The sequence below is a fragment of the Ictidomys tridecemlineatus genome, chromosome 1 (genome assembly GCF_052094955.1).
Source record: "Ictidomys tridecemlineatus isolate mIctTri1 chromosome 1, mIctTri1.hap1, whole genome shotgun sequence".
Classification (NCBI taxonomy): Eukaryota; Metazoa; Chordata; class Mammalia; order Rodentia; family Sciuridae; genus Ictidomys; species Ictidomys tridecemlineatus.
The window spans coordinates 227,176,632-227,191,788 of record NC_135477.1 but is presented as its reverse complement, the minus strand read 5'-3'; the positions used below and the strand labels follow the sequence as shown (position 1 = coordinate 227,191,788).

Sequence of the window (15,157 nt, the reverse complement as noted above, 5' to 3'; positions counted from 1 at the left end):
TTGACAGTAAAGTCATATTTGTAGACTTTTCAAGTGAATTAATTCCATATGCAAATACAGTGAAATCGAAAGAAAAAGAAAATGTCAAAATGTGATATGCTTCAAAAGAAAAGACAGTGAAATATAAAATATAAATATTTGATATCATCTGTAGATAGATTATTATAAATTTAGAAGCTTTTTAAATTTTTTAAATGCATAAATTGTTCTGCAACAATTAGTTATTATGATTATAATAAAAGGAGTCTTGAGCATGATCAAAAAGGCTATTTTGGGTATGAGTTTCTTGATTCTGAGGACAATAATTCTTTCTTTAATTTTTTTTTTTAATTTTTGGTACCAGGATTGAATCCAGGGATCCGAAATCACTAAGGCCCATCCCTAGCACTTTTTAATTCTTATTTTTTGAGACAAGCTTTTGTTAAGTTGCTTAGGACCTCACTGAGATGCTGAGGCACCTTTGAACTTGTGATCTTCCTGCTTCAACCTCCTGAATCTCTGAGATTACAGATGTGCACCACTGCACCTGGCAGGACATTGATTCTTAATTAAGAAAAACACAATATTGGGGGTAAAACAAATTTAAAGAACAGACAGCACAAAAACAAGGAACTGATACACAGTAACTCTCATATGCTATATGCCTTTTTATCTCATTCATGTCTCAATCTTTTTGAATTCATCAGAGGAAAGCATTATATTCTAAAAGTGTTAAAACCAAGTCTTGGAGAAATTAAGTGATCTGGCCAAACATAGACCTCCCTTGGATATAGTGAATATGGTGTTTGGATCCAAGGCCCTCTGTTTTTCCGCATCATTACTCCACAGTAACAACATGTTGAAGGCACTGGTAAACATGGGTTTCACCTTTTCTTCATATTGTAACAAACACTAGATTGTTAGACTTCAAAAGCATTTCAGAGAAGCTTTATTTCATCAAAATGAAGAAATTAACTGCCATATAGATCTGTGTAACTGAAGTTTTCCAGCAATCAGATATGATTTATTTTTTAGAAAAATAATCTGGCACCTCAATATTTATGGTCACTTACTTCCTGTTTCATATATAGAGACTAATCCAACTTAATGTTTTTCTTGATGACTCAAGGTCACCAGCAATGGATGACGATGATCTTCTCTTCTGTGAGAGCAGAAAGCTCTCAGAAGCTCCTGAGTAACTACATTAAAACAAGCTGATAAATTAGTAAGGAAGCTTGCTAGAATTGAGTCACAACTATTGGCAAGATTTGATGCAGCTCCATTCAGAGTACAGGATGTGAGCTTTTGTGTATAACTCTGTGGTTTGTTTAAATATTTATTTATTTTTATAGATTCTCAGTTGTACACCAGAGAGTGACCATCTGCACATTATAATTCTGGGGCAAACATAAAAATATCTACTTTATTGATAAAACAAATATGGTAATTCTTCCTATGTTATAAAAATTATAATAATCTGCTAATTTTAATTATCCTCATCCACACTGAAGTTGAAAAGATTATATGGAAATTAATCACAACCATGAGTTTGGGGAAATCATGGTTCTAGAAAACAAATTGCTTCTTTTCCTCCAGGAAAAGGCCTCTGTGAAACTGAAGAAAAACTCATTTTTCATTATCTTTTTTTTTTTTTTTTTGGTACAAGAGATTGAACTCAGAGACACTCAGCCACTGAGCCACAGGCACAGTCCTATTTTGTATTTTATTTAGCAATAGGGTCTCACTGAGTTGCTTAGAACCTTGCTTTTGCTAAGGCTGATTTTGAACTCATGATCCTCCTTCCTCAGCCTCCCAAGCTGGTGGGATTGCAGGCGTGCACCACCATGTCCAGCTTGATTCCTATTTGTCCACCAAATGTTCATCTGTTAAAAGTTTAATCCTCAAATTTTTATGTTGATGGTCTTTGGAGGGGGGCTTTGGGAAATAGTTAATAACAGATGAGGTCATGAGATTTAAGTTTCCATGGTGGCATCAGTTTCTTTAGAACAAGAAAGACCTGAGCCAGCATGCTTCTCTGCTTGCCATGTCATATCTCCTGCCATGTTATGATACAGCAAGAAGGCCCTCACCAATGTCAGTATCCTCCAGAGCCATGAGCTAAGTAAACCTCTATTATTTATAAATTATCCATTCTCGGGTATTTTGTTATAGCAACAGAAAAATGGCTAAGATATTCCCTCTTATTCCTTTGAAAATCTTATCTACCTTTTTTCATCATCGTTTTTTTTTTTTTTTTTTTTTTTTTTTTTGTACAAGAGATTGAACTCAGAGACACTCAGCCAGAGACACTACCTTTGTTTTAGTTAGGGGTGAGTTCAGTTTGTATGGAGTCTCTTTCTCCTACTGCAAGTGTCAGAAAAATATTCAACTTGTCACTTTTAACAAGTTCCCAGTGATTTTCCTCCTTTGATGATTACATGATATTTAAAAATTTCCCAGAAATTATGAAGTGAAAATTTGTCACCAAATGCATGGGTGGCATTTGTCCAGCAAAATCGTATCCAAGTACTTGATGCAAAAAGGAAGAATGGTTATTGAAGTCCACTTAAGGAGAGCAACAGCTAAAGGGCAACCAAACTATGTTAGTGTCTGCTAGTTTAAGACTTGCTTTAAACCTGTCTGGGATTAAAATATCATTTATTAAAATATCATTTATTACAATATCATTTATCTTGGGGCCACACCTGTAACAGTGGAGTAAGGACTTTCTGAAAATCGTCTCCAAATGAGATTACAATGGGACCACATGCTTTAGACCTGTGTGGGATTACATACTTAGTTAATTCAACAATGTTTAAAAAATACATCTATGATCTGGCTTAACTGTCTTAAATGTCAAAATGTGCCTATTTGCTGCATGTTGAGTTTAATGGGATCCACAATTGTGATATAAATTTAATTTTTTTGTATTACCCACATATTTCCTCATTTTATTTCTTTACCCACCCCCCATACACAACTTTTAAAAAAGGAACAGCAAAGACTCATTTCATGTGATGAACTTAAAGGAGTTCAGACATAAATGGGAGGGAATTAAAGAGTGACTCCAAGAGAGCGAAAGAACTTGACTGTGCATCATGGCTCTGCTACTTAATAAATATGTGATGTTGGATACATCAGTTAACTCCTGAAGGATATTGGCTTTCTCATTTGCAAATTGGAACTAATGGTCTGTGGCTCATAGAGTGGCCTGGAGTTTCAGAGAGTGACTACTGTTTGTTAAATCAAAATACTGGCAAGTTAACTCATCTTCACTAGTGGCTTTCAAAATTGAGCCTGCATGAGAACCATCTGGAACATCTGGAAGGCTTGTTTAAAGATATATTGCTTGATTTTTAACTTAGTATTACATCTAGGTTGGGGCCATAGGATTAGAATTTGTAGCATATTGATTTCAGGAATAGATACAATAATGACAGCAGCTTCACACACACACACACACATACACACACACACACACACAAGGGAAAAAAAGAAAGAAAAGAAGGCAAAAGGTCTTGTTTTGACAGGAGTGGGATTTCTTAACATCTACTTAAGTGTCATACATAGACTGGGATTTGTATACAGGTATATGCACTGTTGTCTCTAGTCAGGTTTTTAAAGGCCTATAATAAGATTATTATCAGAATTTAATGTTTTTTTCTCCTTAATAAGTATTTGGAAAAATAAGAGCGTTAACTGCTTTTGTAGGTATTCTCAAAGGGCAAATTGTGTTGGCAATCTAAGAATTAAAGAGGTAAATGGCCCCCTTAAATGTTATTCTCATGGCCATGAAATTTCCTTAAAGCAATAGGGATTAATTTTATCCCCAACCTTTTACCCAGAGCTGAAGGCATGTACTTTTTCTAGGATGATCTCATCTTTAAAAGGAAGATACCAGAGTGGGCTAATCACCAGAGTGGGCTAATCATTAATCTGAGTCTGATCCACCTTGTACAATTATAGACTCCAGCTGCCTTTTCAGCATAATGCTATAGAGCTATTTAGTTTCTCTATCTGCCACAGTTCTTTCAGATAACCTTGACATTCATTTAGAATTACAGTTAGAAACAGGTCTTGAATTAGAAAATCCTCATCATTTTTCCATTAGAAGCTATACCTTTCCCAGTTTGTAAAAGAGTCAGGGCCTTTACATTCTCAAATGGTAATTTAAGTCACGAGATAAACACTTTTGATGAGTACCCTGGCTAGTCCTGAAACAATTGCCAATTTGAGACTGCTTTGTAATTTAACTATTGCCAGTGACCTAACATTAAAAGTATCAGAAACTTGCAATGCAATATAGGACCAGTATTCTAAAGTTGTCAGTAATTTGTTGAATTATGTTAAAGATAAATTTCTTACTATATTTTTCTCATGAATGAGATGTGACTCCAGGTCCTGTACAGTGATCATGAGTCCACAATATTTGGAGATAGCCAGCTAATGTTTATTTTTATAACATACACTCATTATTTTCTTTCTAATTTCTTTTTCCTCAGAAGTAGAGATTTTTTTTTCATCCATTTAACCTCACGGAAATATGTCAAGAAATAGACGATTACCTATCAATATTGTAATAGTGTCATGTTTTCAAAATTTACCTTCTGCTTTATTTGAGTGAGACATAAATGACACAATTCTAAGACAGGAATTTATTTGCAGTTCTTCCAAGTATCCAGTCTGTGCTAATGTAAATTCAACTCAAAAAGTGCAAAAAGATTCTACATCTAGTTTTGGGTGAAGTAAATACCCAGAAAAGCTTGTGTGCCTAGGAAATAGAAACTCCATCCCCACTCCCAACTACCAGCGATCCAGGGGAAAAAATACAGCACTGGAAATACTTAAACGTTTAAGTCATCTGTTGTGACCCAAGCTGATTGACATTTGCTCTTATTCTGAATGGAATCAATGGTGGCAAATAGCACAAAACAGAAGAGTTTAGAGCTGCAGAGAGCAACTTCAGAAAAGTTCGGCAGAATTCTTTTAAATGGTAACAAAACCAGGAGAAGGCAAAGACTTAATTACTAAAAATATTTCTCCCTGAAAGGTAATTTTTTTCCTCTGCCATAAAAGATATTTTTATAAAGTTTTATAAATCCTTATTAGTTTTATTTTTTTCTTCCCATTTCCTTTACTAGACAAATAAGCCACATAAAAATGATGAAAAGTTAGAAATCTTGGCTTCGTGTCAGACCATTCTCTCCACACCCCACATGTGCCCTATTGTTATACATCTCCTGCATTTCCCATTTTGGGAAAAATCCTGAGGCAATCCTTACATGGCATGTGTCTCCTCATTGAACATTGAAAGGAAGGAAAACTGCTATTCTGTATAGGAACAGTTCCACATGCCCGTTATGTGAAAATAAGGGACAGTCTCTTCAATGTTATTGCTTCCTGAAAAAAATCTATTTAAAAAACTATACAACACATACAATCTAAGCAAAATAGTATTAGAAATATGTTCTCTCCTAGAAGTTAACTGACCCCTCAATTAGATCTATGATAAAGAGGCTCTGGAAAGCATCTCAATGTGCATACTTTTTCATGTCCCCAAATTAAGTTGTAGATTATTTTGAGGACATCTACATGCAATTAAAACCTCTGATCAGTCTAAATTTAAGAATGGATTTCAAAGCCTCAAAATGAATGGAATTGACTAAATAAAAAAAAATCACTTTTACTAAGTTTACTAAATAAAAAGACTTCTACAGTGAGAAAAATTCAGGTAACTTAAGGCTTAGGAATAGACTACCTAACACATTGTGAAATGAGGGAAGAGCTTGAAGAAATGTGGAGATAGTCTGCCTCATGTCCCATTCTTTTCTACAACAGATGACCCTGGGAGATGGAGAGAGATTGAGGGGCTTATCCAAGCACCTGCAGAAAGGTTACTGAGAGCCTGAGATAAAGACTTAGTCCTTTCTTTCTACCACACCATGAGATTTCTGTAAACATTTACAAACCATTGGCAGCCAGACAAAGATTTTATATCTACTTAATGTTTTATAGACTAATTTATCTTGTTCATTACACAGAAACAATTCATTCTACTTGAGTCTTACCACTCCTTTTTATTTATAAAGGAAGAAAAAATAAATAAAACTACATAAAGGGTAAGAGGACTTACTGCATGGCATATTTCAATAAATGACCACCATATTAATATAGATTTTTACCCTAAAGATAGTGCTATAAAATGTCTGCCACATTTTTTAAAAGTTTTTATGAATTTCTTTAATGTAACTATTTATAATATAGTGCACTTTTTCTCCTCAATTTAATGAAAAGTAAAATGGATTGGCACAGCACATTTTGATGGTGGGTTTTTCACAAGAAAAAAAACCTTACTGGATGCATTGAAGTGTTCGTAAATAGTTAAGCATGTAGGAAAATACTTAATGTGGAACAATTTTAGGGGTTCAACCTCATAATTCACTTTTAACATATATTTTAAGTCTGACAAGCTTCTAACATGGTACGGGAGAATGTATAATTTAGCCACTTAAGTCTTTCCAAGGTTACTTAAAAAGAAGCAGGTGTTATGGTTTAGACATGAGGTGTTCTCCAAAAGCTCATGAGTGAGATGATGTAAGAATGATCAGAGGTGAAATGACTGGGATGTGAGAGTCTTAAACTAATCAGTGTATGAATCGGCTGATAAGGATTAACTGAGTGGTAACTGTGGGCAGGTAGGGTGTAACAGGATGAAGCAGGTCACTGGAGGCATGACTTTGGGGTCTATATTTTGTCCCTGGTGAGTGGAGCTCTAGCTTTCTCTCTGCTTACTTGGCTACCACGTCCTGAGCCACTTTCCTTTGCCATGTACTTCTTCCCTGATATTTGTCTCACTTTGGGGCCCAGGGCAATGGCATTGGCCATTTGCAGACTGAGATTTCTGAAATCCTGAGCCTCAAATAAACTCTTCTTTCTTTACCTTGTTCTCATCAGGTCTTTTGGTCACAATGATGAAGAAGCTGACTATAACAGAAGGTAATTCTAGTACCTCCTAAGAAATAGAAATATTACTATATAGTATGTAAATCTTGATTTGATTGTGCAGAGACAGACTAAAACAATGACTTGTTCCTCATCTATAGCTATAAGCTCTGATTCTGTGACTCATATTGGCAATAAGAAATTCTGACCTGTGCTTAAAGGAGATGTTCAATCAAGATACTAAGGTCGTGGCTCTCTTGACTAGAGATTGTCAGGTATTGGCCAGACACCACTTCATCCCCAAAGACCATCAAAGTGTCCTGTCATTGTACAACACATGGATGGCAGAGAAAACAGAACTGTTAAGTTGGCAACGGAGAAGGACAGCATCACAGATTCATTTTTGATCACTAGTAAAGCACATAGCCAATGTGCAGAGCACACTGAAGGGAGTACTTTTATAAACATTAATGTACAAGGTTTTCTGGGTTCAGTATTTTAAAAAAATATAAAAATTTAAAATACTATGAGTCAGATATACTAGCACAGATGATGAGGGAGAGTGACACTGAGATTTAGAGGTATTCTAAGAGCTGACATTGTTACCTGAACTACACAGAAGGAGGGAGTATTCCTCCTCCTTCTTAGTGAGATACAACTAAGAAATGATATCAGAATCCAACAAAGATTAATTTTTTGTATGTGATTACATGGGAAATTGGATGTTATCTAAGATTTTTGTAATTCTCATTGAATAGTTTTGTAAACAAGTTAATATTTTATAAATTAATTCCTAGACAATGTGAATTTTATCTAACACACTATGATCAGTGTACAAAGAAATAAAAGGATGTCAGTATCATTATTTCATTTTATCTAAAGACCAAAACTTAAATTGGTTTAAAATGGTATGTTCTTGAGAAAGTGCCCCTGCCATTTTAGAGAAAACATGATTTGATACAAATTCCAAAGTGAAAACTGATGGCAAGGTGTTGGTTACCTGGTAGTATATACTCATCTCGGTGCAAGTCTTAGTAAACTTCTAAATAAAGCACATTAAAACTTCAGCATTCAATAGTAGAAGATAAGTTCCAACTACTATGTATTTGAATTCTCATACATCTAAGATATTTCTGGGATCCAGATAAGAGATAAAAAAAGAAGACAAAAACTAAAAGTTAACAGGAAAGAAACACTGAATGAAACAGACTTTCTTGATTTTATGTATATTGCATTCTTGAAAGTTTTTCTTGATTTTGTATATCTTACATTCTTAAAATATATACCTCAACCATGCTAACTGTATTTAACTTACTAAATTCAAATTTTATCCAAAACTGATGAAACTTAAAAACTTGGAAGAACAATATTCGAGGAAAAGTTATCTTAAACTTCATTTTAGTAGGGATGAATGAGTTCAGCCAGATAAAGCCTGATAATATTTTGAAGAGGTTTCCTTTTGCAATTGTATGTCAAAATAAGAAAATATTCCTTCTCAAAAGAAAGCTTTTATGTTGTGTATTGCATATGATAAATTAAAAGAAGAAATTTTAATTGACTTGCTCAATCCTGATTAGCTTCTGTTGTCAGATAATCATTTAATTCAACTGAAATAAAAGAACTAATTCATAATAATTTATGGTGATTAAGATTTTGGTGGATAGATACACAATAGGGAAAAACAGAAGCAAGAAAAGACTGGATAAATTTGAAAATAACTTGTCATATTACCATCAAAATGGAAAAACATGGGCTGGGATTTTGGCTCAGTGGTAGACTGCTTGCCTAGCATGTGTGAGGCACTAGGTTCAATTCTCAGCACCGCATATAAATAAACAAGATAAAGTCCATTGACAACTAAAAAAAATATTTTTAAAAAATGGCAAAACATAATTGTAGGTAGTGATTGACTTTGTAGCAGGTTATGTTGATAAAATTAATGGAAACATCTGTAAAGAAGAATGAGCAGCAGCACCCAACAGTTTCATACTTTTCAATTTCTGTTACAAATATTTCCTCTTCTGCAAATTCTAGATCAGATAAAAACTGTTTGTAACATAATTTAATTTAATACAAACACTGCAACATTTCAGTGAGGATTATTCTTGGACAAAACTCAAAGTAAATCTTGTTTTTTTGTTGTTGTTGTTTTCATATAAGAGTCCTACAAATGACATCCAAATGGATGTCAAATTTAGTGTCATAATCTAATTTTTAAAGGGAGCTATATTTGAAGTCTCTGTATTTTACCAAAATGACTCAAACTCATGACCCATAACATGGCATAGGCTTCACAGTCACTGTTCTTCAACAGACATACGGATAGGTAGGTAGATGGATGAACAGATACATTCTGTCTTATACAAAAGAACAGGTTAAAAAAAATCTTAAAATTAAAATAAACACCAACCCTTAACAGAAATAAATATAGACATGATCTTTAAAATCTTAAAAAATTTAAACATTTGGCAGAGCAGGGAACTCAGGAATAGAACTCCATTAATTAATTTTTACTTATGTATAGCTTATAGTTATTGTATAGCTGAGCTGTATAACATGTCTTTATGTATTCATAGAAAAACTCAGCATATTTGCATTTCAAGGAGAAATTTTCAGTAGAGAGATTTCAAGTTGTGTCAAAAGTCTGATCTTTGATATTATGGCTGGAAGCAAGAACTACAAGAAAAGAGTGAATTTGGCTAGAGGTAGGAATAGATCTAGCTTGTTCTTAGTTTACTGAAAGCATGACTCTTCTATTTTTCCACATGGGCGTCATCCATTTCTCTTACTTGATGCTGTACTACAAGGATCTTGCCCATAGCAGGTACTCAAGAGATACTCATTGAATAAATAAATTAATTTTTCTAAAGAAACTCATGTGCAAGGTATCCGTTTGAACCTTGTCAAACTGATTTTCCTCTGTAGCAAGTAAAGAAGAAAGAAGGGCTGGATGTTCCTCTTTTGGTTCACCATGCCTCAATCCTCAAGTTAAAAGGGGGTGCTATAGTAAAAAGGACACTATGCTCCCTTGGCAGGAATTGCATCTTAAATTGTGTGCAGCTGCACTCAGGATACTCAATGCAGTAAAATCAGAAATCCAGAATAGAAAGGAGTGTAGAGCAGCATGTGACCACTTCCATCCCAAAACTACCCCTAATTTTTCTTTCATTCTCCATGTAGTTTATTCTAGCCTGAAGACTAAATCTTCACATTATTTTGCATGCTTATATCTTACTCAAAGCAGTGAATACGTTTCCCAAGGACTGATGTTCAAATGCAACCCTACAAAAGTCACATTAACAATTTTTGATGCTTACTGAATGCAAAATCCATCTATTGCGCAGACTTACTGTGGCTTGCATGCTATAGGAAGGGAAAGAACAAAACAGAATCAGAAGCCTAATCCAGAATTATTCTCTTCAGTCTTTTCCTATTAAATTCACTTTCTTAAACCACAATAAAAGCCAAGGATAATTTGTTCCCTTTCCTTAAACAAGGGCGAATGACAAGGACCTTTTCAAAAAGATTTTTTTTTTAATTCCCTTAATTACAAACTTAACTACAAAATCCAACATCTCAGTTCTCACCCTGCAGGTCTTTGCCATGCAAACTTGGTCAAGGAAGTGAAGACAGAGATTTGCTACAAATATCAAATATAAACAATAGATTGTTGTCTCTAAAACCCAGATGAGTGTTTTCATCTTGAGTTTTTTCACAGCTTTCTGACATGGTGGAGATCCTATCTTTCTTCCTCTGGTCAACAAACCTTCTCATCCCTCTTTGCCTTGTCAGTCATTCAACACTTCAGCTCTGAAGAGGATGACAAAGCCTTCTCTTTAAGTTAAGACTTAAAGACTACTAGAAAAAGCACAACTATTCATACCCTTCCTCGTCATCGGCTCCTCTTATTGTTTCTCCAACTTGCCAATTCACAAAGACAGCCACTAATAATTAATTAGTCTTGCGGTCCTGGGCTCTGTGATCTAATTGTTCAAGTTTTTGCCACATGTCTTGTCCAGTTACACAAGTTTGATTTCTGAGAGCTTCAGAGTCTTTTCCTTAGATGCCTTCTCACTCACAGGCTTCAAGGATATGCACACTACACTGTGCAAGGACTGTTCTTGAAAACTTTTTTTTATGGTTTTTTTTTCTTTCACCTTCATTTAACCCCTCCAAAAATACTGGCATACACGTGAAGTGAGAAGTGTATTATGCTCTGGAATCTGATAGTCTTGCTTTTTCAATTGCCATTTCTAGCTAACTACTATATAAGGAAATAACATTGGAAAGTCAGAGATATTTTTGACTTTGCAATTGAAGCAAAATATTGACACACAAACTCTTTTGGTAGTGAATTTTGCTGGCAAATTTGCTACAAGCAGAAAAATATACAATCATTTACTTTCTTTATAAGACTCTTTGTCAGACAGATTCTGTTCATTTCCTTTAACCCTCACTGTAATATCTTTTATAAGATCTTCATCCTTGCTGTAATAACTTGACCCTTATTGTAATGTCATCTATGAGATCTGGACTTTTACCAACAGTCTATCTAAATCATAAAATACTTGTAAAAGTCCAAAGAAGACCATATAAGGAAAGTTATTTCAAGTAGATTCATATCTAGAAAAATTTGTTGATGTATTTAAAGGATTATGGATGTAGACTTTGCTCTTAGTAAATAGGTACAACTCACTGATTACTTTTGGCTTCACTAAGTTAAATTTTCACTCTGTTTGTTGAAGCCCTTATCCTAATTAATTGACATAATATGAGCACAGCCTTTTAACATAGCATCATTGTCTTCTGTTTCATCAACACCTCCAACTTAAACTAGAGCACATATTTGTGTGATAATTTAAATGAAAAATGTCACAAAATGAGCACGCACCCAAATCAGAAACATTTGCTTTAGAATTTATGACTCAGGTCTTTTAGTAATTGAGTCAAAATTACCATCTAATCTCCAACACAAAACAGCTGTTTCAGGTGGCAGAATACTGCCAACCTCAAGATAATTGGCAAGACCTTGTTCCAATTCCTCCTTATGCTCTACTGAACCTAGGCAAACAACTGTGAATTTGCACCAAAATTCCCTTTTTGTATTAGAAATCTTGGCTCCCCCTGGAGACATGAAATCTTACTGGTCCCAGGAAATGTGCCAACACAAAGCTGGTTCAGGATAAGCCATCCTGATGGTGCTTTGCTCTTGTCAATCTTAAACTGTCCTTTTGTATTTATGAACCCATCCACATGATTTGCATATTTTGGATGTATTTTTTTTCTACTTCCAAATTTATCCAATACTTGTTCAAAAACTAAAAATTATTTGTTTATTCAATAACTTTTCCACATTTCCCCAAATATTGTATTTTCAAAAGAAAGACAGTTTAAAGGAGCATTATAAACAAGGTGCAAGGAGACAGTGGCCATGAATACTTCTCTTTCTCAACATATGGCTTATGTTACAACTGAGCAAGCCTCCAGCTTTCATCTCGGGGAGCTGTGAAGTTGATCGCCCATAAGGTCTCAGTGTCTAATTAATTCTTACTTAAAATTCACCTAAGTAGGTCTAACATGGATAGGAAGTTGGTTTTTGTTAGCTGTTCCACCTTTCACACTACCACACATCTGGGAAATATTCAGTTTAAGATCAGATCCAAGTCTCTTGGCATTAACTACCATAAAGCATTAAGATATCAGCAGAAATTTGTCTCTGCTTCAGAAAATTAAAAGCACATTTGGAATATAAACATGAGTGTACCACTAATATTACTAGCATTGACTCAGAGACATTCCTTCATTATAAAACAGATAAGAGAAGATATTCTCAGATGAAATAGATAGAGTGGGTCTAAATGGTAGTGTTCTCCTAAAATATCTGCATAGGTATTTTTATGAATGCTAAAAATTAAGCATATTAAGTGCTACTGTTTTTTATGGTTAATACACTGTTATTATGGTAGAGAAACTACATATCCTATATAAGTAGTATAAACTTTGTTCTGTTGCTTAGGAAAATACCAAAATCACGATTTGAACTGTGCAAATTATAAATAAGGTATTACTAACAAAACTGATCAGATATCATCATAGTTTGGTAAGATTTTTGACTATTTAATTTCAAATAATTTAAATAAATAAATAAAAAGAGCTTACTAGGATGTTTCCTTCAGACCCGAACTCAATTTTAGTGAATAGGTTTTGCATTCCTGTTCTTGATAATTAGAGAGCTGGGTGGGAAACACATTATAAACAATGATTCCTGGTCATATTATGACAATTGCTTAAAATTTGTTAACCCACTAGAGGTAATGTAAAAGGATAGACAGGTGAATGGGAAATGTTTTCCTATGGTTTGATCACTGAAAGATTTATCTGGGAGCTAAATTTACATTTCTGACAAGTCTTTACCCTTTGCCAGGGTAGAAATTAAGCTGGAGTGGGTGGTCCTTCACAGTTTCATGCACATATTCAAGGGGTTCCTCTGTTGCTGGGATAACTCCACCAAGACTTTGCTTCATTACATTTTTCATTCTGAAGTTTTGCTCAACAATTTAGACTGGTAAAAATTGCTTGCCAAATAACTATCAACATCAAAATGCCCATAAATTTTATGTGATTTTTAGTTTTTATAAAATAGTTGCATTGATAAGTAAGAGAAAGAGGAAGAGGAAATTGGAAATGTGACCCTTTGTGCCTGTAATTGGAGATTCAGAAATTGTTTCTCAAGCAATTTCCATGTTTGACTCAATGTTTTCTAAAAAAGCATTGACATTTAAAACATTCTTTAAAAGGTCACTTTGAAGACACATTGAGTAAGTTGTACTGAGAGTGTTGTATGTGCAATTAGATTCTTTTCTCTGTAAAGCCTTGCCAGTTTCTTAGATGAGTGAGGATTCACCAGCTTAGTTTTCAACACCTTTTGTCTCCTTGGGTCTGACACAATGTTGTTGATCCCATTTTGCATGCAAAAGACATGTGGGATTGAAAATCAAAAGCAGTTATCAGCCAAGCTATTCTAACACACATAACCCAAGACCACTGAGAGCAGAAATCATGCTAGCATCATGTCACAAGGAATGTGAGTCTGTGCCATACTGTGGTTCCTCAATGCTGTGTGATTGGTTGATATATTATTTACATGTGGATACTTTTGGTTCTAACATGGAGACATCCAAGCTGTGTTCTGATGGTAGTGCTGCTGATTATAAATAACTTGGAGAAGAAAAAAGCAAAACAATAACCCCCCCCAAAAAAAAACCTATAGCATCTTCTCTATATTCCTATCATCTCAGAAAAAAATAAAACAATTAATAGTGTTAAGCCCATGAGATATATAAGCATAATTATGGACCTTATTTGCCAATGGAATAATACAAAGAGGTGTTGGCATTTTTATTAACATCTCTTTTTCCTTTTGGTAGGGACTCTATTGATAATCGTTCCAACTTTAGCTTGGCAAACCATAAACTGATTTGGGAAAAGCTAGTTAACCTATCAGAGTTTCCTTTCTCATTTGTAAAACAGGGATGCTGCCACAGAGGTGATTACCAAGGCCTTTCTTAGCTTTTACAATTCTATGATCTAGGAACAAAAGCCAAAATTACAATTTGGGATTTTACACCTGATTTTATACTACGTTAGTGCCATGGAAATGCCTATTTCATTAATCTCACGGGTTGAATTTCTCTATATGACCTAGCCTGATTTTGTTGATTTTCTTTTAAAGAAACTAAGCATACTATCTCTTTGGCAATTGTGGGTGATTCTTACAAGCACTTTTAATCATAATGGGAAATAAAAGCAATGCCCTGTGGTACATATATCTTACTGCCCTCTAGTGGTTGAAACCATATCTTCCCTAAACTACCCCAAGACTGGTTAAAATACTCCTTCTCAAATGAGACACACAACACCCAACAGTGAGGTCTCAGTGTCTGCATTTGCTCCCAGGAGATCACAGTGCCATGGGTCCTAGGACACACTTTGAGGTGCATGAATTTAATTAATTAATTTTCTTAGATACATAATTGGTTTAAGGAAGGAACCATATTCAGCATGTGATATGAAATCAGTTTCTAGTTAACAGATGATAAAGAGGAAAAAGGAAGAAGGGAACATAGAAAAAGGAGAAGTAGAAAAAAGAATATGGAGAAGGGCAGGAGGAAAAAAAAGAGAAGTGGGATGGCGGGGAGGAGAAGGAGAAATTAAATCCATTGGACTGAAGGGCTTA

General features: G+C 34.5%; 1 protein-coding gene across 1 annotated transcript in view; it reads right to left on the bottom strand.

Moving 5' to 3' along the window:
- Fgf10 (fibroblast growth factor 10) overlaps positions 1 to 15,157 on the bottom strand; it is an 82,082-nt gene that overhangs the window by 15,212 nt on the left and 51,713 nt on the right. The window lies entirely within an intron of this gene.